At 37.0% G+C, this 21,097-nt stretch overlaps 2 long non-coding RNA genes across 2 annotated transcripts in view; one reads left to right on the top strand and one right to left on the bottom strand.

Annotated features, from left to right (window-relative positions):
• LOC147579215 (uncharacterized) overlaps positions 1–21,097 on the top strand; it is a 182,145-nt gene that overhangs the window by 120,632 nt on the left and 40,416 nt on the right. The window lies entirely within an intron of this gene.
• LOC147579214 (uncharacterized) overlaps positions 6,708–21,097 on the bottom strand; it is an 88,739-nt gene continuing 74,349 nt past the window's right edge. Inside the window, exons 2-6 of the long non-coding RNA XR_015253141.1 lie at positions 16,648–16,796; positions 15,744–15,822; positions 13,980–14,122; positions 7,540–7,581; positions 6,708–6,799 (exon numbers count right to left, since the gene is read on the bottom strand). This is a non-coding gene — a long non-coding RNA (uncharacterized LOC147579214). The remainder of the gene's footprint in view (positions 6,800–7,539; positions 7,582–13,979; positions 14,123–15,743; positions 15,823–16,647; positions 16,797–21,097) is intronic.

The following is a 21,097-nucleotide window of genomic DNA, read 5'->3' as shown; positions in this document are numbered from 1 at the left end:
TAAAGATTTTTTATTTTTGATTATATTTCAAATTGCTTCTTGCTGGTTATATTAGCTATTACTCCAGCAATTCAGTAAAGCAAGCCAATCCAAAATGCCGTGTTTTACAAAACATGTCTATTTCCCCTTGTCTGGTCTCTCACGTGTCTTTAGGTTAGTTAGAGCCGTGTAGGACTAGACTAAGAGGATCTGATCTTGCCTGTGGGCTACAGATTGGATGCGGATCCATTATATATGTCTGTTCATTCTCCTTGGAACAGTGGCTACCCAAGGAATATTCTTCTCTTGATGACTAGCAGGAATGCAAGAGAACCAAACTGAACCATGCAAGCAAGTTGAAAGCTTTTGTTCTCATTCAGTCCGCTAACAGGCCATTGGCCAAAGCAAATCACAGAGCCAATGCCAACATCACTTTGGAAGCAAGTATATTCTGCCATAATGGGGGCTGGAGGATGGTAGTGTCTAGTTATATGACAGAGGCTATGGATATACAATTGTTACATAATCTCTGTTGATGTAAATTATATCAATTTTTGTGAATTAAAAAAAAAATCCTTGCTGGATCCCCTTACCACTATTAGTTGTTGAAACTTGTGGGTTAAGGAAGGTAACTGTATTGTTTGTAAATGATGAAAGTTTAACGTCCTCCCTTTCAATGCTTACACCTATTCTTTCTTTTCCTATACTATTAGCCAGGATCTACTCTGTGGAAGACTAGTGGTGATGGTGGGCACCGCTGTCATAATCCACATCTAACAGGGAATAAATATGTTTTCTCTATTAAGTATGTTTACTGCAGGTTTTTTTGTCTGTAAGATTATCCAGTTAAGGAAGTCCCCCTCCATTCTTAGTTTTCTGAGTTTTAATCATGGTTCTTGAATTTTATCAATATTTTCTATGCATTGATTGACATAATTATATGGTTTTTGTCACTTGGTTGTTAATATGGTGAGTTACATTGGTAGTATTTCTGATGAACTCTCTTTGATTCCTATTTGAACTGTATTTATAAATACCTGAAAGATTCAGTTAATATTTTAAGGATTTTTTAATTGAGTACAATTGATACACAATGTTACATTAGTTTCAGGTGTACAACTTAGTGATTTGAAAACTTGATACATTATGCTCTGTTCACCATATAGCTACTATTTGTCCCATTACATTGCTGTTAGAGTATCATTGACTGTATTGTTTATGCTCTGCTTTCTTATTCATATGACTTATTCCATAACTGAAGGTTTGTATCTCTCTCTCCCCTTCTCCTATTTTGCTCAACCCCCATCCCTCTGGCAACCGTCGGTTCTCTGTATTTATATTTCTGATCCTGCTTTTTGTTTTTTCACTTTTTTAAGATTCAATTTTTTAATGGAATCATATGGTATTTGTCTCTGATTTGTTTCACTTAGCGAAGTACCCTCTCTAGGTTCATCCATGTTGTCTCAAATGTCATGATCTCATACTTTTTATGGCTGTGTAATATTCTAGCATGTGTATATATGTATGTACCACATTTTTCTTCTCTGTTCATCCATTGATGGACACTTGTTACTTCTGTCTTTGCTATTGTAAATAATGCTGCAGTAAACATAGGAGTACAGATATCTGTTTGAGTTAGTGTTTTTGTTTTCTCTGGGTGAATACCCAATTCACCTGGGTGAATCTCCAGTAGAATGGAGATTCCTCCCATCAACAGTTTGCCTTCCTATCAATAGTGCAAGAGGATTCCTTTTCCTCCACATCCTCATCAATACCTGTTGTTCCTTGTGTTTTTGATTTTAGCCATTCTGAGAGGTATGAAGTGATATCTCATTGTGGTTTTGATTTGCATTTCCTGATGATGAGTGATGTTGAACATGTTTTCATGTGTCAGCCATCTGTATGTCTTCTTTGGAAAAATGTCTATTTAAGTCCTTTGCCCATTTTTTAATCAGATTTTTTTTTTTTTTTTGGTGTTGAGTTACAGAAGTGCTTCATGTATTTTGGATATTAGTCCCTTATCAGGTGTATCATTTGCAAACAACTTCTTCCATTCAGTAGGTTGTCTTTTATGTTGTTGACAGTTGCCTTTGCTGTGCAAAGGCTTTTTATTTTGATGTAGTCCCAATAGTTTGAGTTTGCTTTTGTTTCCTTTACCTTAGGAGACTTATTTAGAAAAATGCTGCTACATCTAACATCAAATAAATTACTGCCTGTGTACTCTCCTAGGATTTTTACAGTTTTAGGTCTCATGTTTAGGTATGTTATCCATTTTGAGCTTATTTTTGTATTTTGTGTTAGAAAATAAGCCAGTTTCATTCTTTTACATGTAGCTGCCCAGTTTTCCCAGGACCATCTGCTGAAAAGTCCCTTTTCCCCATTGTATATTCTTGCCTCCTTTGTCATAGATTAACCATATAAATATGAGTTTATTTCTGGGGGTTCTTTTCTGTTCTCTTGATCTATGTATCTGTTTTTTTTATGCCAGTACCACATACGGTTTTGATTACTACAGCTTTGTAGTATATGTTGAAATCTGGAATTGTGATACCTCCAGCTTTGTTCTTCTTTGTCAGGACTGCTTTGGGGTCTTCTGAGGTTCCATATAAATTTTAGTATTATTTAAAGCTGCCCTCTCCAGTGCAGCCAGCAGTGCATCAGTCTCATAATCTGAAGGTCCTGAGACCTTCTAATTGTTCTAATTCTGTGAAAAATGCTGTTGGTATTTTGATAGGGATTGCATTGACTCTGTAGAGCGCTTTGAGTAATGTGGACATTTGCCAATATCAGTTTGTCCACTCCATGAGCATGGAATATCTTTTCACTTGTTAGTGTCATCTCCAACTTCTTCCATCAGTGTTTTATAGTTTTCAGAGTACAGATCTTTTACCTCTTTGGTCAAGTTTATTCCTAAGTCATCTATGTTCATAAATGAAATTACCCTTCATCTTCTATTACTTTTATTGTTTTTATCCCATTGTATAGGATTATTCTAATCTGATCAAATGAGCTAGATAGGCTTCACTCTTTTCTTCTGAAATAACTTTTGCAAAATAGGACAAAGTCTTCTTTACAAGTTTTGCTGGAAAATACCTACAAAACTATCTGGGACTGAGGCTTTTTGGAAGTAGGTTTTTGACTGCTGTTTCAGCGCCTTTGCACTTTGCTCTTTCCTCTGCCTTGTCTTCTTCTTTCTCCTCCTTTTGCTATAAACTCACATCAGCTTTACTTAAAGATCAGTTCTTCTTTATAGCAACTTTCACCAATTCTTCTGAACAGCAAATATACTTCCTAGGGAAATATGTTCCACACATGCTTTTGTCAATGTTAATTAGAGTGAAGTTCATGGCTCGGTTTGGAATATGATGCTTGTAAGTGAGATTATGGAGTGGTTGCAGTTATCAGTGATGACAAGGTCTAGAGAAAGCCTCCAACAGTGAGGGTAGAGGTAGAGGGAGGACACCCTCCTCATCCAAAGAGAAGAGTTCTTGGTTCTAGAAGGCCAACTGTCATAAACAGCATCTATATGCATATTGCAGGGGTGGCATTGGATAGAAGACCAGGAGCTAGAATTTCAGGGCATGACAAGCACAGTAGATGACTACAGCAAAAAAGGGATAATGGGTTGACCTGAAAGTCAAAGCTGAAAGTATTTGGGGAAAGGGACAGCACTGGTAACTAGAAGCAAAGATGAAATGTTAGGAAGGCACCTACAGTTATCTTCAGGTTCAGAAGTAAGAGGGGTATGACAGAGGAGAGCCACTGAGTGAGAAGACTTGGGGAAACAGTGTCCTCAGGGCTTACCCAGATTTTAGAGCATGTAGGTGAAGGAAAGGTATGGCAAAAAGGTCAAGGATCTGAGTGATTTGCTGATGACTGATCATGACATCTGCAGGCCCCAGGGGAAGTGTTTCAGGACTTTAGAAAAGGGTGGGAGATGAGTCAGAGGAGGGAGTAGAGGGAGATAAAAGCTATGGGAGATGTGGAATGAACTGGGAATCATAGGCTTCTTATAGTGACCAAATATAAGCCAGATAAAAAGCATAAGGAGATCATATCAGCCCTGTACCTTAAGAACTTAGGGACTAAGTAGTGGTGGCTGGTGAGTAGCCATATAAAGGTGGGCAAGTCTATAACGAACATACAGAATTCAAGGGCTTTTTCAGATTGCTAGTGAAAAAGCCTATTATACTTATTTATAATTTTTTACATTATTATAAAATTGTGCATATTATACTTATTTAAAAATTTTGAGCTATTTCAATAATTTTGCTTCAGGCGTCACATACTGCTCAGTTACTATTGTTGAAATAAGATTTGTTCTTATTAGGCAAGGGCTAAAGTTCACGTCTTTTCTGGTGTGTTTTGGGAGGAGAGCTCAGGCTGTCTCAGGCACAGGGCAACTCAACTTGTCTCACCTCAAGCAGAAATTTCCTTGTCATGGATTCAGCCTTAAACTAAATAGCAGCAGCCACAGCATTGGCAAGACACTCTCCTTTGGCTGGAATCCACTAGCCCTGGGGCTCTGGAGAGGAGCAAGTAGAGGAATGGCTTTGGGCTTCCTCTGGTCACATGGCTCTTACACACTGGCTGTTTCTTCTGGAATGCTCCTCCTTCCGACTTCCAGTTAACTGCAGCTCAAGGGTCACTTTACCAGAGAAACCCCCCTTTCCTCACCAGTCTAGACCTCCTTATGTTCTCCTAGAACCTGTTCCTTTCCTTCAGAGCATTTATCTCAGTTTGTAATTACATGCTCATTATCCTGATTATTTGACTTATGACTGTGTTCCCACAAGCCTGTAAACTTCACTAGAGTGGAAATGGTGTCTCTTTATTATCTCTAGCGTTCTGAATAGTGCCGGTACACAGTGAGTGAACGAATGAATGAATGAATGACTCAGAAGAAGAGCGGATGATATGGAGGACAGTTTCCACTGGAGCCAAGCAATTGATAAGCTTTAAAAAAAAGGACGGGGGTGGTCTTGAGAATAGCTTATTAGAATTAACACTGCCTCTATTGGGTGTCATTCTAAGATAAAGCACTCGTAAATTTCTTTCAATTGATATCTATAATTTTTACTTCCATATCAATTTTCTAACCTGATACTTCAGAGTGGGAAAATGTAAACCAATAAGTTAAAAGCTGTTACAGATAGATATAAATTATTTATATACATATATAGGTATATATATAATTTCAAAGTTTCATATGGAAAAATAACAGGGTTTTAACTCAGCAAAAATATTTTGGAAACTGTGGAATTAACCTCATTAATATGATTGATTACAGATGGTGACATGGATAAATGCAAGGCATAGTATTTCCAGGTTAAGTACTACTGTGTTTCAATTAAATTGTGGATCAAAAGAACAGAACATCTTCCTTTGAATTCTCTGGAGTATCACGTCTCATCTACCCTAAACAGCTTCTTCTATGAGGGAGTCTTGCTGAGAGAATGCTTTCAAGGGTCAAGGTAAATGGCTTATGATTAGATGGTAGTGAAAACATGAAATACATTGATTAGTCTGTAGTGTATAATGACTAATTTTACTTAAACTGATTCCTTGACCCTGTCAGTGCTATCGTTTGCATACCACTTTGGCTTTATAAACACACTTCTCCCATCCCCTTCCACTCTCTTAATCTGACACTCTGGAATGCAATTTTTATTAGCTTGTTAGCAGTACAACATTATTAACTAAATGGCACTTTTGCCCATTCTGTCAGGGTCCAATCAACATGGGTAGGCTGATGTTTAGGGATAGTAATGATATGTTAACAGTGAATAATTTTAACATATTAATTGTTTATTCCTCTAGTTGTGAGACTCTGGAAATACTAATGACAGTAGCCTTGGTTGATTTTACGTTTCTTTTAGCTGAGATGATTAGTATACTGAAATGTTGAAATGTCACTTCTGACATTTTTTGTTAAAATCAAAGTCAGGTTATCATACATTTGTAATGTTTTTCAAAAGAAAATAATTAGGAAGTGAGCACTTTTGTTTAACTTTTCCCCATTAGGAAACATTCTTTTTTAGGTTAAAAAAATACCTATTATTATATACCAACTTCAGCGAAATCAACTGGTGTATTAAATGAATATATATATACACCACATATCCTATAATATAGTAACATAAACCTTAAATGTTATCATACCATCTTAATACCTTCGCAGATAAATTGTAAGTGAACATTTAAACAGTTCAGTTTATAGAACTCTAAAATCCTTTCAAAACAGTCTGTGACCTGAGAAAAGGAATTCATCCATTTCTAGACATTTTCCACAGTAATAAGGTATACAGACACACATATACTTAAATACACACACATATTTTTAATATATGTGGATATGGGTGATGTAATGCAAAGAAAGAATAAAATACAAATTAAAAAATACAACTGAAGACATAACTAAGCAAATATCTGGGGAAAATCATTCAAATATGATAGATAAGGGTTTATTATATTTAATATATTAATAGTGTATATTCATGAGAAAGAAAAATATCAAGATGCTAATAAAAAAAAAATAGAGTGAGGAGAGGGGACAAAGAACCTGAGCAGATAGGTCAAAGAAGTCATGCATACAACACAGAAATTACTCACCTTCAGTAATAAATCAAGGAAACACAAAGTATAGTGTCACAAAAACATTTCCCTACCAAGAATAAAGACATATATATATATATATATATATATATATATATATATATAATTTTTTTTTTTTTTTAAAGTAAGAAGTTCAGGTCAAAATGGACCATTAAGTTTAAACTTGAAGGTACTGCTCCCAATCCCGGGCAGTGTTAGATTAAAGCTAAAAAGAAAAAGACATATCAGGATTCAAAAGGAAGATTAAACTCATGTATATTTTAAAAAGTTACAATAAACCACTATAAACTTTATGCTAATATATCCTTTAAATAGATATACAATTTTCCAAAAAAATTAAAAGACACAAGGGACGCCTGCGTAGCTTAGTCAGTTGAGCATCTGATATCTGACTCTTAATTTCAGTTCCGGTCTTGATCTCAGGGTTGTAAGTCCAAGCCCCATGTTGGGTTCTGGGCTGGATGTGAAGCATACTTAAAAAAATTTTTTTGGGGGACGCCTGGGTGGCTCAGTCGGTTGAGCGTCCGACTTCAGCTCAGGTCACGATCTCGCGGTCCCTGAGTTCGAGCCCCGCGTCGGGCTCTGGGCTGATGGCTCAGAGCCTGGAGCCTGCTTCCGATTCTGTGTCTCCCTCTCTCTCTGCTCCTCCCCGGCTCATGCTCTGTCTCTCTCTCTCTGTCTCAAAAATAAATAAACGTTAAAAAAAAAAAATAAAAAATAAATAAAAAAAATTTTTTTTAATTAAAAGGAACAAAATTAATGTAATAAGAAATAAAAAAACCTAGAAAGATGACCATTACATACATTTTGTCATTAATCAAATTCTGGTCTCTAATAAAAATGTACATATATATAAAAACTTCCATGACCAATGAGGAAATGATGAACTATTCAATAAGTGGTGCTTGGTAATTGGTTATGTATATGGAAAGATAATATACTTACCTCATTTCATACACAGTAGTCAGTTCCAATTGGAAGTAAGATCTAAATAAAGAAAATCTTTCAACATTTATATGAGAATATATATAAAATTTCTTTATAACTCGTGATAGGGAATTAGTTTTCAACCATGATTCAAAATCTTAATTAAAAAATAAAACTTTGAATACATTAAAATTATTATAAAGCAAAATGGTAATCTTGGAGAGAAGTTAAATAAAATACTAAAACTGACCAATATATTGTATCTATTATATGGAGAGTATTCTTCAGTTTAGACGTCTGTTACTGGCAATATGGCAAACCAGAGACACTGAAAGCCTCCTGCTATAAACATATAAAAGTGTTTGATTAAATCCATACTTTCAAGTAAATAAACAACCCTGTGAAATAATAATAAAATGTGCCAGTTCCAGGATCAAAACAAGAACAAAACTGCAGCAAGATAAGGAGGCTCTAAAACTTCTGGCCATATTGGTCTTCTAGAGCAAAGCATTCTGGGGATAAAGCTTTGGATTTGCAGTGCCAGGAGTCACAATGGAAACAGTCCTGAGATGCTACACCTTCAATGAGGTGGGTAAGCTAAAACACAAAACTGCAAGGAAAATTGGCCCTCTCATCCTTCACACTTTAGGTTGTGATTAATAAAAGTCTTCTGATCAATTACAGGACCACTGGCTAGCCTTGTATGGGTATAATGCCTGAATCAATATAAGTTGCATAATTTTAAATTCTTTAATCCAAAAAACAATGTAGATCTAGGTCTGTAATGCTCTTCAGTACCTAGCAAAAACGAATGCAGTTGAACTGTGGAGGAAGTATTATCCAATTCATGTTTCAAAAAATTCTTGCAAAAAAACAATATCTAAAACAGGTCTCCTAGTACTGAAATTATCAGTTACAATATACAAAATAATTATGTCTTGTACACTTAATAAAAGATGGAAATAAAAAATATGAGCAGTGAAAAATTAAATAAGCAGGAAAATTTATAAAAGAACCTAAGAAAAGCCCTAGAAATGAAAAATATAGTTCAAGTCAAAAACATAGATGATGGGTTAAGCATAACTGAAGAGAAAATTAGTCAATCATACCATCACAAAAAATTTCTCAGAATATAACACAGAATTAAAATAAGGGAAATATTAAACATTTATCAACATGGAAGATGAAGAGAGAGATGGAAAAGGGGAAATATTTAAAAGAAAATGGTGCAAATTTTATTCAGAATTGATAAAAGTCATGAATCCTCAGATTCAAGAAGCCCTAAGAATTTCAAACACAATGTATAAATAAAAATTCACACCTGGAAATATCATAGTGAAAGTACAATGCATCAAAAATATTACTCTAAAGAAGAAAAAGAGAAAAGAGGGTCCTTAAAAAAAAAATCCTGGGGCGCCTGGGTGGCACAGCCGGTTAAGCATCCGACTTCAGCCAGGTCACGATCTCGCGGTCGGTGAGTTCGAGCCCCGCGTCAGGCCCTGGGCTGATGGCTCGGAGCCTGGAGCCTGTTTCCGATTCTGTGTCTCCCTCTCTCTCTGCCCCTCCCCCGTTCATGCTCTGTCTCTCTCTGTCCCAAAAATAAATAAAAAATGTTGGAAAAAAAAAAAAATCCTAATGAGATTGGCAGCTGATTTCCTAATAGCAAAGATGGAAGCCATAGAACTCTGGACTGATATGTTTAAAGCCTGGAAATAAAAGTGAAAACCTAGAGTTCAAAGCTTAGCAACTCTATATTTTAATAGTAAGTGAAATAGTAAAACATTTTCAAGTATATGAAAAAAAGTGTCAGTGAAAAAAATATAGACCTAAATGATTTCTTCTGTCTCACAAAAAATGTCCGAGGATTAAGAAAATGTTAAAAACATGGATAAATGTAAACAAAAATGAATATATAAACCCATTATAATTGTAGCATTAAATTAGTTGTAACATTAAAAATAAGCAAAAGTATTAGATAATGAGTCTATTAAACCAGGAAGGAAATAATGGCACTAGAGTATTCTAAAGACCTTGGGGTAAATAGCCTAACTTTTTAGTCTTTATGCATGTCAATGTTTCTACTGTGAGATCAAAGGAAAAGAAAAAGATACACTTTTTTAAAGAAAATATACATTTTAAATGAGTGGAGGCTAGTAGAATGAGAAATAAAATGAAAAAATATCCTCAATCTATTTAATTGAAGGAAAGAGACAGGACAAGGCAAATTTAAATTGTCTCATAAGTGCATACATATTCAGCACATTTCTTAGTGATTTACTCATTTAGTTCTCATAACAATCCACAATCCTAAGAGACAGGTAGTATTATTATCCTCATCTACATTTTACAACTGAATAATAAAAATGTCACATATATATATTTTTTTAATTCAACTAAGGTACTTACAGGAAATATGATAACCTTAAATGTACTTTTTTATGTGATGAAAAACACATACTATAAAATTTATCATTTTTACTTGTTACTATTAAATACTACATTTGTTTAACTTTTATAGGGCAAAATAAGGAAATAAAAAGTATAGATTTTGGAATGTAGAAGACTGTGAGGTATTGGCATAAGATACACAAATAATAGCTCAAGGGAACACAAAAAGAATATAGAAATAGAACCACATGTATATCCTTTCTTGATTGTCATCAAAACCACAAAGGCAATTCAATAAAGAAAAGTCATTTCAATAAATAATGCTGGAGCTAACTTTATAGGAGGTTGTGGGGGGAGTGGGTGGAAATGAACCTTAGGCCCTACCTCACTTTATATGGAAAGAGTTGGCATGGCTCATCGACCTAAATGTCAAAACTAAAATCTCAAAGTTTCTAAAAGAAAATAAATGCGGGGCGCCTGGGTGGCGCAGTCGGTTAAGCGTCTGACTTCAGCCAGGTCACGATCTTGCAGTCCGTGAGTTCGAGCCCCGCGTCGGGCTCTGGGCTGATGGCTCAGAGCCTGGAGCCTGTTTCCGATTCTGTGTCTCCCTCTCTCTCTCTGCCCCTCGCCCGTTCGTGCTCTGTCTCTCTCTGTCCCAAAAATAAATAAACGTTGAAAAAAAAAATTTTTAAAGAAAATAAATGCAAATATCTTTGCAACCTTTAGGATAGCAAAAATTTCTTACACTGTACACACATACACACAAATAAAAAGAGTAACCATAAAAATAATTGATAAATTGAATTTCATTGAGTTTAGAAGAAATTATTTCCAAAATATTTGATAATGGTTTTTATACAAAATATACAAAGAACTCATAAATCAGTTGTGAAGATACAAAAAATCCAACTTAAAAAATGGGCAGAAATCTTGAAAAGGTTTTTTACAAAAAAAAAAAAAAGAATGCCCAATAAACCTATTAAAAGGTACCTAACATCATTAGCCATTAAGGAAATACAAATTAAAACTACAACATTACAGTATCACATCTACTACAATTGGTAAAATCAAAAGACTGATGAAGATTTATGCTTCTGCAAAATTCTTATGTGATGGAATTTGAGGTGGAGCCTTTGGGAAGTAATTAGGCGTAGATGAAGTCATTGAAGTAAGGCCTTCGTAAGGGAATTGATGTCCTTGTAAGAAGAGGAAGAGAGGGGCGCCTAGGTGGCTCAGTTGGTTAAGTGTCGACTTCAGCTCAGGTCATGATCTCATGGTTTGTGAGTTTGAGTCCAGCATCAGGCTCACTGTTGTCAGTGCAGAGCCCACTTTGGATCCTCTGCCCCCTCTCTCTTCACTCTTTCCCCTACCTTCCTTCCTTTCTCTCTCATCTTCTCCCTTTCCCTTACCACTATGTGATGACACAGGGAGAAAGTGGCCATCTGCAAGTCAGGAAGAGAGCTCTCATCAAGAACTGGAGCATGCCAGAACCTGCTCCTGACCTTGGACTAGCCCGATCTAGCCTCCAGAATTGTAAGCCCCTGAGTCTATGGTTTTGTTTTTTTTTTTTTTTTTTTTTGTAATAAAAGCAGTTTGAGCTGACTGAAACAACCAACAATAAATGTCTTTGAGGACTTGGAACATCTGAAAACTCGTATGTTGCTAGTGGAATATACAGTGGTACCACCACTTTGGAATCCTATTTAACAATTTCTTGTAAAGTTAAACACAATGGCCCAGGAATTCCACATCTAGGTATTAATCCAGTGAGAATCAAGAATATTCACAGAGGGGCGCCTGGGCTGCTGAGTCGGTTAAGCCTCTGACTTCAGCTCAGGTCATGATCTCACAGTTCGTAAGTTCGAGCCCCACGTTAGGGTTCAGTGCTGAGAGCTCAGAGCCTGGAGTCTGCTTCAGATTCTGTGTCTCCCTCTCTCTGCCCCTCCCCTGGCTCAAGCTCGCTCTCTCTCCCTCGAAAATAAACATTAAAAATTAAAAAAAAAAAAAAGAATATTCACAGAAGCCTATTCACAGTAACCAAAAACTTGAAACAGTTTATTGATCAGCAGGAGATGGATAAGCAATTGTGATATGCAACTCAGTCACTATAAATAAAATTTTGAAAACTACAGCTGCCTCCAGTAAAATGGATGAATCTCAAAAACATTCAGAATCCAGACAAAAAAGAATGCAAACTGTGTGATTCTATTTATGTTGAGCCCAAGAATAAGGAAAATTTATCTATACTGATAAAAATCAGAAAGTGGTGGTGGTGGTCTGAACTGACTAAAAGGAACACACAAGAATTTTCTGTAGTGAAAGAAACTCGTCTACATTTTTATATATCGGCAGTTACATGGGGCTATAAACTGATTGACCTACATAATACTTAAAGGTCTGTGCATTTTATTGTATTCAGCTTAGACTTCAATTATATAAAAATTATTAAGCAAATGGATAACTAAAAATTCAGGCTGCTGACTCATTTTGAACAAATTCACCTTCAGGGTTTAATTCCTAAGCAGTGTTCCTCCCAATGAGTAATTCAGACCACCTGCATAGAAATAACCCAAGAGCTGTGTTAAATATTAGATTCCAGTGCCTTACCCACATCATATCAATCAGAGTAAAATGCATTAATATTGCATGTTACATTTTCTATTTAGATAAATGGTCACCATTCTTATGTACCATTATTATGCTGGATATAAATTGATAAGAAAAACGTTACCCTAAAATGGTTTCTTTCTCTCCAGTATTTTTCATTTCCTCTCTGAGTGCTGTATGAATGATGTTCCTGTGTTTTTCTCTTTCTGTAAGAATAGAAAGGTCCTAGGCCCTAATGTGTTGGTGGAAAGAGCACCTTACAGGTTGAATCATTCTCCATTGGTCAGAAATAGTCAACACATTACTATTAACAGCCTGCTTAGAGTCAGCCTGTCAATGAAACCCATCAGAACATTTGGGGACCCTGGTTCTGCTAAGTCATAAATTACTGTTTCCAGTTTTACTTTATCTGCATTCGTTAGTTCAATTGAAATCACTACCCAAACTGTATTGCACTGGCACCTCATTAGATTCCCAAATCCTTGAGGACAAGGATTCTTTTTCCAATGCCATTTCAATCTCAACATCTAGTGAGTTTTAGGTGCTTAGTAAATAATGGTAGATTTAATGTAAGAATTAATAAAGCAACAAAAACTGTCCTGTAGCATATCCCCATCTAATTCCTTATCCTTGCCACTAATCAGCATCTTTGGACAGAAATATTCTACGGGTTACTAATTCATTCTATTTTACTCACTTGTAGCCTATGTATTTCATTTTGATTTCAGAATATTAGGAAAGAAGTAAGCCCTTTCCTGCCCCCAAGATGTGACCTTCCCTGATAGGAACTGTGGACCCCAGGAACACTAAATTGTTTGCAGTTCATTTGCACACATCAGAATGTTGCTTGCCTTATTGCTTTTGGTCATGGTCTCCCCCCAACCAAAAAGTCTTCTCTGATCCTTTGGTCTCAGCAGAGTCAGCTGCTCCTCTCCCAGGTGCCTGCAATATCACATGCCCATCCCTGAAACTCTTTGTATCATTTTATATTAATCTGTACCATATTCCACATTTGTAGCTTTCTCTTTCATTAGAGTATGAGCCTATTATGTATGGTGAATATAAGTACTGACCTCTATATAACTCTAACACATGCCTGTGCTTAACTCACATGATTTGAGAGAATGCATTCTGTCAAATGTTGAGTTCACACACAAAGTACCCACAGCATGTCACATATTGCTGCCTAATAATGCTAGGAATCAAATAAGATCATATCTCCTTCCAATGGTTACTAATTTTTTAAGTTTCAAAACTTTGGGGATGGGTTTGACATTAAAATCACCAAACTATTGTTAATGAATCTTTCTACTTCTTGTTTGGAGGGTGTGGGGGAGGGAGACATTTACCTGTGTCCAATCCTCTGGCATCTCTCCCATTCTCTACATGGAGTAACAAGAGCTTGGAGTAAGATAGTGACTATGAACATGGAAAGGAAAAAATGGCCATGAAACAATACTCACATGGTCATCAGCCCTGCTCATGCAGGAGGATGAAGAAAAGGCAAGAAGGATGCACAGATGGTTGCAAAGTATTGAGCCTGACAGCTTTCTGGGGTACGAAGGATGATCTATTTATTTGACAGAAACCTGCTGATAGCTTTGGCCTGTGGAGACAAAGGGATGTTATTCCAAGCAGAGGCCGGAGCAGCATGAACATCAGACAGTGACTTAGCCCTGAAAGAACTGGCCAGGAAACGCTAAGGCCTGAGAGCTGAGATTGGCCACTTCCCTCTCTTTTATGTGTTGCCCAGATTTTCCTCCTCCTCTCCAAAGCTTTCATCTAGCTGAGTGCTACTCACCCTTCCAGGATGAGCCAAATATTTTTGTTGGGCTTTATAGTTCATGAAGCCCTGTCACATCACGGTCTCATCAACCCTATGCAATAGAAACACATTCTCATTTTATAGTCAAGGAATCTGAATGGTAGTAAGAGGCGGGATTAGGAGTTGAGCAGAGGGATTGTGAAGTTTTTTTAAATTTCTACTATTTAACAATATATCAATTTCTCTAGGAGACAGAGGCAGGCCTTTTGACCCAAGGGGTCCATCTTTTGGGAGACAGCAAACATTAAATACATCAGATAATTAGAAAATAAGTTAAGTGTGTGCATTGATAACTATATATTAGTAAGTGTATAACAGTATGTCAACATAGATTTCTGTAAAAAACCTGCCACGTTAAAATCCAGCATGCCATTTGTATAAAGAATCTTTTAAATATTTATTCAGTCTTAGTGGCCAAAGACAGAATAATACAGAACTAGAGCTTTTATGGAGATTTTATAGGACCTCTAGCCTATTTGACTATATAGGACCTCTATCTTGAGAAGCCGAATTTCTCCACTTATAAAAATGCAATTTTTTTGGCCTATTTCCAAATAAAATAAAAAACACACATAAAAGAAAAGCTCCATAAATTCAACACACGTTGTAAGAAAAAAAAGAAAAGCGTATTTTAAAAATAATACATCTATTTTAACATTTTAGTCTGAAATAGGAAGATGGAGTGCTTGATGTGTCAGAAATATAATTTAATATGTGAGTTTCATGTTTATGGACTTTCTTATATTAAAAATGCTCTACTTGGGGCTCCTGGGTGGCTCAGTCGGTTAAGCGTCCGACTTCGGCTCAGGTCATGATCTCACAGTCTGTGAGTTCGAGCACTGCGTCAGGCTCTGTGCTGACAGCTCGGAGCCTGGAGCCTGTTTCAGATTCTGTGTCTGTCTCTCTCTCTTCCCCTCCCCTACTCATGCTCTGTCTCTCTGTGTCTCAAAAATAAATAAAAACATTTAAAAAAATAAAAATAAAAAAAATAAAAACGCTCTACTTAGTAAAGCAGAAGAAACTAAGAATTGATTTCAAAAGGTAGTAATTTAGTTCTCCTAGAGGAAATCACTTTTGACCCGGATTTAAAATAATTTACAGAACATGGATCCTTTCTAAGGATCCTTTCTAAGGATCCATGTTCTGCTTTTTGAGGATTATTTTTTTCCAAGCAGGTGTTAATTACAGTTTTTAGTCTAGTGTGTGTGGCAATGACAGGGGATGAAGTTTTGAGATTCTTCTCTAAACTCACCCCAGTACCTCAGTCTTCAATGAAGCTGGAGTAAAATAGGCTTCAGTCTTAAAGACTTTTTACCAAATTCCTTGGTGTTTACAAACAAAGCATTTTTTTTTTTCTTATCTTATCCTTGAAAAAATGAAAAACAGCTTCAAATCACTCTACCTGGGTTATTCATTCAACATCTTCCTTCAGCTTATTGCCATCCAGGAGAGGAGTTCTCTGTCCAGTTGAATAACAGACTCTGGATTAAAAGAGTTCAAACAAGAACAAAGGAGGGAAGGTTCTATGTAAGAAGGGCTTGTGTTAGAGAGGGAGCAGATAATGCATTTGATTTTATTTGTTAAATGAAGCTATTATCCTCTTCTTCCACCAAGGCTGTAGTGCAGAATATAGGAAACAGAAATGTCTAGAGGCCTATCTTGAAGAGGAGAAGACTGAGTCATCAAAGACACCCAGTTGTGTGTGGGAGTCATCACTGGGGGTTGAATTATCAGGCCAAAAACAACTAGGCATGGCTCAGTTTCTGGAGCTGTTTCATGTCAGGGTTAACTCCCACTTCAAAGAAACCCAGCAGACGGGAAATGAAAGTTCAGGACATCTTCCTTTGAATCTGTTTTCAAAATGGCTCATGCAGTTTGCTGGCTGGTATCTTGCAAAGGCGTATTTCAATGTTCATCATTACTATTTGCCTTTTATCAAGAGCCAATAATATGCACTGAAGATGCACATGTATGTATAAATTACTATCCTTCACTTATGAGGTTGGTGATGATAACATTGCAATTCTTTTGGGAGAATATAGCTAGAAAACTCTATGAGTGACCCCCACACACCCTCAATAAGAAAACCAGGTCCAAATCAAGTAGTTGGAAAAGTTATTAATAAGAGATGAGAAGACTTTCAAGGGAAGACAGAACACCAGGAGCTGGATACAAGTTTCATGGAAGGGAGCAAAGAAGCATTTGAAGGAAAAAAGGAGAAAAGTAAAGACACCCCTTCCTCCCTCCTTCCTGTTCTGTTTAGTCAAATAGAAATAAGCAAATTTTCCCAAATGAATCATCCGTACCTTCTTGGTGAATAGATCTTCATCTTGTAAGGAAAATGAAATCTCTCTGAGCAGTTTCGGACTCTGATTCTTGGGCTTCTGATCCTTAGGCGTATGATGGTTTAAGGTTAATGTGTTCTCTCTTGCAGTGCCCCAGATCCTGTCTGTACCTGGTAATCCATGTGAGCACAAGTATGAAAGCAGGGACCATGATAATCATCAAGAAGTCAGTTTTGTCTAGCCCTAGCCTAAACCAACAAATTTAGAAGTTGCCAGGAGAGATCTCCTAGCACAGTAAAACAAACACATAAAAGAGCTCTCCTTGCTCTTTCTGGGAGCAGAGACCCTCTTATTCTTTTCTTGCAGCTATTCTGATCCTATAGCATTTCTTTCTCTTTCCGACTCTGTTCACAAACAGCATCTTCATTCTGGGCTCCCACAGCCACTGAACCAAAATGGGGAAAATCGTGGTGAAGGAGATTCTAGCACTAACAAAATCCCTGCAGGCTCCTTGATGTTACCACTTTGACTCCTTCAAGGGGTCTTGCTGTTATTATTTTGCATACCTGAGTTAACGTTTTCTTTCCTTGTCACATTCTTTCATGTTAAATGTTTTATAGTATGAATTTTTCATCTAAATTTTTAAATAGTTAATGTACATGGTTCAAAAATTTAAAACATACTAAAAAGTACTTAAAAATTCTCACTTATAAAAACAATCACTCTTATCCAAGGCTCCCAGTTTCACCTAGTTCATACCTCATTATACATCCCACTGTCTGAATGACAGCCTTGCTGGATAAAGGATTTGGGGGGGGGGCATATTTTTCCTCTTCAGCACATTGAATATTTCCTACTACTCCCTTCTGGTCTGCCAAGTGTCAGTGGACAGGTCGGTTACTACCTTTATACGTCTACCCTTGTAGGTTAAGGCCTGTTTGTCCCTAGCTGCTTTCAGAATTCTGTTTATCTTTGTATTTTGCAAGGTTCGCAGCACAGATTCACTGTGATATGCTGTGGAGAAGACCTATTCCTGTTACATCTGAAGGGAGTTCTCTGTGCCTCCTGGATTTGGATGTCTGCTTCCTTCCCCAAATTAGCGAAGTTCTCAGCTATAGTTTGTTCAAGTAAACCTTCTTCCCCTTTCTCTCTCTTCATCCTCCTCCTCCTCCTCCTCCTCCTCTTCTTCTTCTTCTTCTGGAACTCCTACGATACAGATATTATTACATTTCATTGAATCACTTAGTTCTCCAATTCTCCCCTCATGGTCTAGTATTTTCTTCTTTTTCTCTCAACTTCATCATTTTCCATAATTTTATCTTCTATTTCACTTATTCTCCCCTCTGCTTCCTCCATTCTTCCTGTCACTACATCTAGTTTATTTTGCACCTCATTAACAGCATTTCTTAATTTGTTGTAACTGTTTCTTAGCTCCTTGATCTTTGCAACAATAGATTCTCAGCTGTCTTCTATGCTTTTTTTTTCTAGCCCAGCTATTAATCTTATGACTATTATCCTAATTTTTAAAAATCAGATGTATTGTTTATATCTGTTTTGAGCTATTCTCTAGCTGTCATTTCTTCCTTGAATTTCTTTTGAGGAGAATTCTTCTACTTAGTCATTTTGGCGAGTTTTCTGTCCTTTAATAGCTTGTTATATGTCCTGCACCTGCGAGCACTACTATATTAAAAACAAGTCATACAATGTCCAGGGCCTGGCCCTTCAAGAGATGTGTTTGGAATGTGTTGTGTGCTCTCTGTTGTGACTCTGGTTGCTTTATCTCCCTAGCCATAGTGGTGATTTGGACCTTCCACCAGGTGTGTTTTGACTTGTTCATTGAAGTAATCCTGGAAAAAATTTAAATAAGGGTGTGGTGGAAGAAGCCTTGTCCCATATAAAGAAAGAAATGACAGGGGTGGGGAAAAAGAAGAGAAAAAAAATTGACCAGGCAGAGAATCAGAGAAACTATATGGCTTAATCCAGAGAGAGAGGAAAATAAAGAGATACAGAAGAGGTGTAAAAAGAATAGGTTTAAAAACATCTGCTTAAACAAACCAACAACCAGAATAGAGAAGAAATAAGAGGAAGAAAGAAAAAAAATATGTGTAAATATGTAAAATAAGAATTGATCAAGAATCAAATCAGAAAATGCAAAACCTCTGGACCAATATCTGATGATGCCTTGGAACCAGTGGGTGTGCTGATCTGAAGGAGGAGCTGTCTGGTTAGATCAGTGTCAAACTTGTTGTTAGATACACAGTTACCAGGCATAGAGGGGTGTGGTTTGGTGTAGGCGGGTTTCACCTACACTGTGGACCAGCTGTCCCTTTCCCTGAAGCCCTACCTTGTTGGTGATGGGGAGAAAAATGGCGACACCCCAGTTTCTTCTCCCCAGACTGGACATCCCAGACCACTCTGTTCAGGCTGTCCTCACAGTGCCAAGCCAGCTAGTTTGTCCTGCTCCACAATCTTCCATGCCTCCCAGGTGCTCTGGTGGGATTCAAAACCTGACATCTTAAAGGATCTTGCTTCATGTGCACCGGTTCCAGGGTAGTGCCACTCTGCCCCACCAACAAAGGGCCTCTGGCTGGCTGGTGCCTGCAGGGTCTTTTGTCCTTCTTGGAGAGCCTTTATACCTTCTTCCCACCTTCTTCATGAGAAGGGACTGTGCTCTCTGACTGTACCTCTGAGCTCGCTATTGAGCCTGGGGCTGGCTCCCCCTTCCCCCAGGTGCATGTACAGGGCAGCTGGTCCCAGTCCAGGGGAAGTCCCACACCCCTAAGGCTGTTTCCAAGTTAGAAATTGGTTCTTTGTTTTTTTCATTCCCTGGTCAGTGATCTGGAGAGGTTTTTTTCTCATGTCCAAATACAATCCTACACTTCCACAGCCTCTCTTTCTCTTCCTTTTGTCTCTCTACAGAAGGGGATCCCTCTCCTCCAGGCCTATAGCTCCCATTTTATCTCTCCCAGTTTGCAATCACACACCTATGGCCCACCAAGCTGTCCACGTGGGCCCTTGGAGATGTTTCTGTCACTCTGCAGCCTGGATTCCTGGAATTCCAAGTCTTCTGGCCTCAATACTCCTGTTTTTGAGGGATGAGGGACTTCAGGCCCCCCTAATTCTCTACCATATTGACTCCTTCCATGCCAATCTTTTATGATATCTGGATTTTGATTCAGAGGTAGGAAGGCTATCTCCATTATAGGATTATAAAGGAATTCTCAGATATTTCTTTCTACTACTCTTATTATATAATGTAATTTGCCCTTTTTCCTATTGTGTAATGTGATATATGGATCCAACTTTATTTTGTTCCATTTTCGGATCCATTGTGAAATGCTAAATTCTCATATAAATGTCAGGGTTTTGTTTTTGTTTTTGACTATCAATTTTTTCCCATTGTCTTTCTAGTCACGTTTTATATTTTAATATCTGGTAGAGCTAATTCACATACATTGCCCCTTTTTAAAAAGTATGTCTGCTGTTTATCTTTCCAGTGAGTTAGATTGTATTATTCCAAACAAAACAATAAATAAATCAATAATTCTTTTGTACTTGGATATCCAGTTTTCCCAGTACCATTTATTTTATTGATTTTAATTGAAGTATAGTTGACATACAATGTTACATTAGTTTTAGCTGTACCATAGTGATTCAGCAATTCTATAGGTTATGCTGTGCTCACCACAAGTCTAGCTACCATCTGCCACCATACAATGATATTACAATATCATTGACTATATTCCCTATCCTATACCTTTCATCCTTGTGACTTATTCATCCCCTAACTGGAGGTCAGTACCTCCCATTCCCCTTCACCCATTTTGCCCAGGCCCCCACCACTTTCCCTCTGGCAACCACCCATTTGTTTTCTGTATTTATGAGTCTGTTTCTATTTTTTTGTTCATTTTTTTTAGATTGCACATATAAGAGAACTCATATGGTATTTGTCTTTAGCTATCTAATTTATTTCACTTAGCATTACAACCTCTAGGTCTATCCATGTTGTCACAAATCACAAGATCTCATTTTTTATCACTGAGTAATATTCCACTCTATATTCCCAATACCATTTATTGAAGACTATCCTTTTCCCACTTGGTGCCCTTATCAAAGTTTAGTTCACTCTATATGTGTGATTGTATTTCTGAACTCTAGATTCTTTTTCATTGGTCTATGCATCTGGTTTTATGGCAGTGCCATGATGTTTTAATAACTATAGCTTTGTAACATCATCTGAAATTAGGAAATGTGGTACCATTGGCTTTGTTCTTTCTCAAGATTGCTTTAGCTATTCAAAAATGCTTTGGTCTTTTGAGGTTCCATGTGAATTTTAGGATTATTATTACTATTTCTATGAAAAATGCCTTCGGAGTTTTGATAGGGATTTTGTTGAATTTGTACATTGCTATGGGTACACATTTTAACAATATTAATTCTTCCAATCCATGTAAATATAGGCTAGCTTTCC

Source organism: Puma concolor, chromosome B4, assembly GCF_028749965.1.
Source record: "Puma concolor isolate L17-30 chromosome B4, mPumCon1.1.hap2, whole genome shotgun sequence".
Classification (NCBI taxonomy): domain Eukaryota; kingdom Metazoa; phylum Chordata; class Mammalia; order Carnivora; family Felidae; genus Puma; species Puma concolor.
The sequence above is the reverse complement of the archived record's forward strand: the minus strand, read 5'-3'. Positions and strand labels throughout refer to the sequence as shown.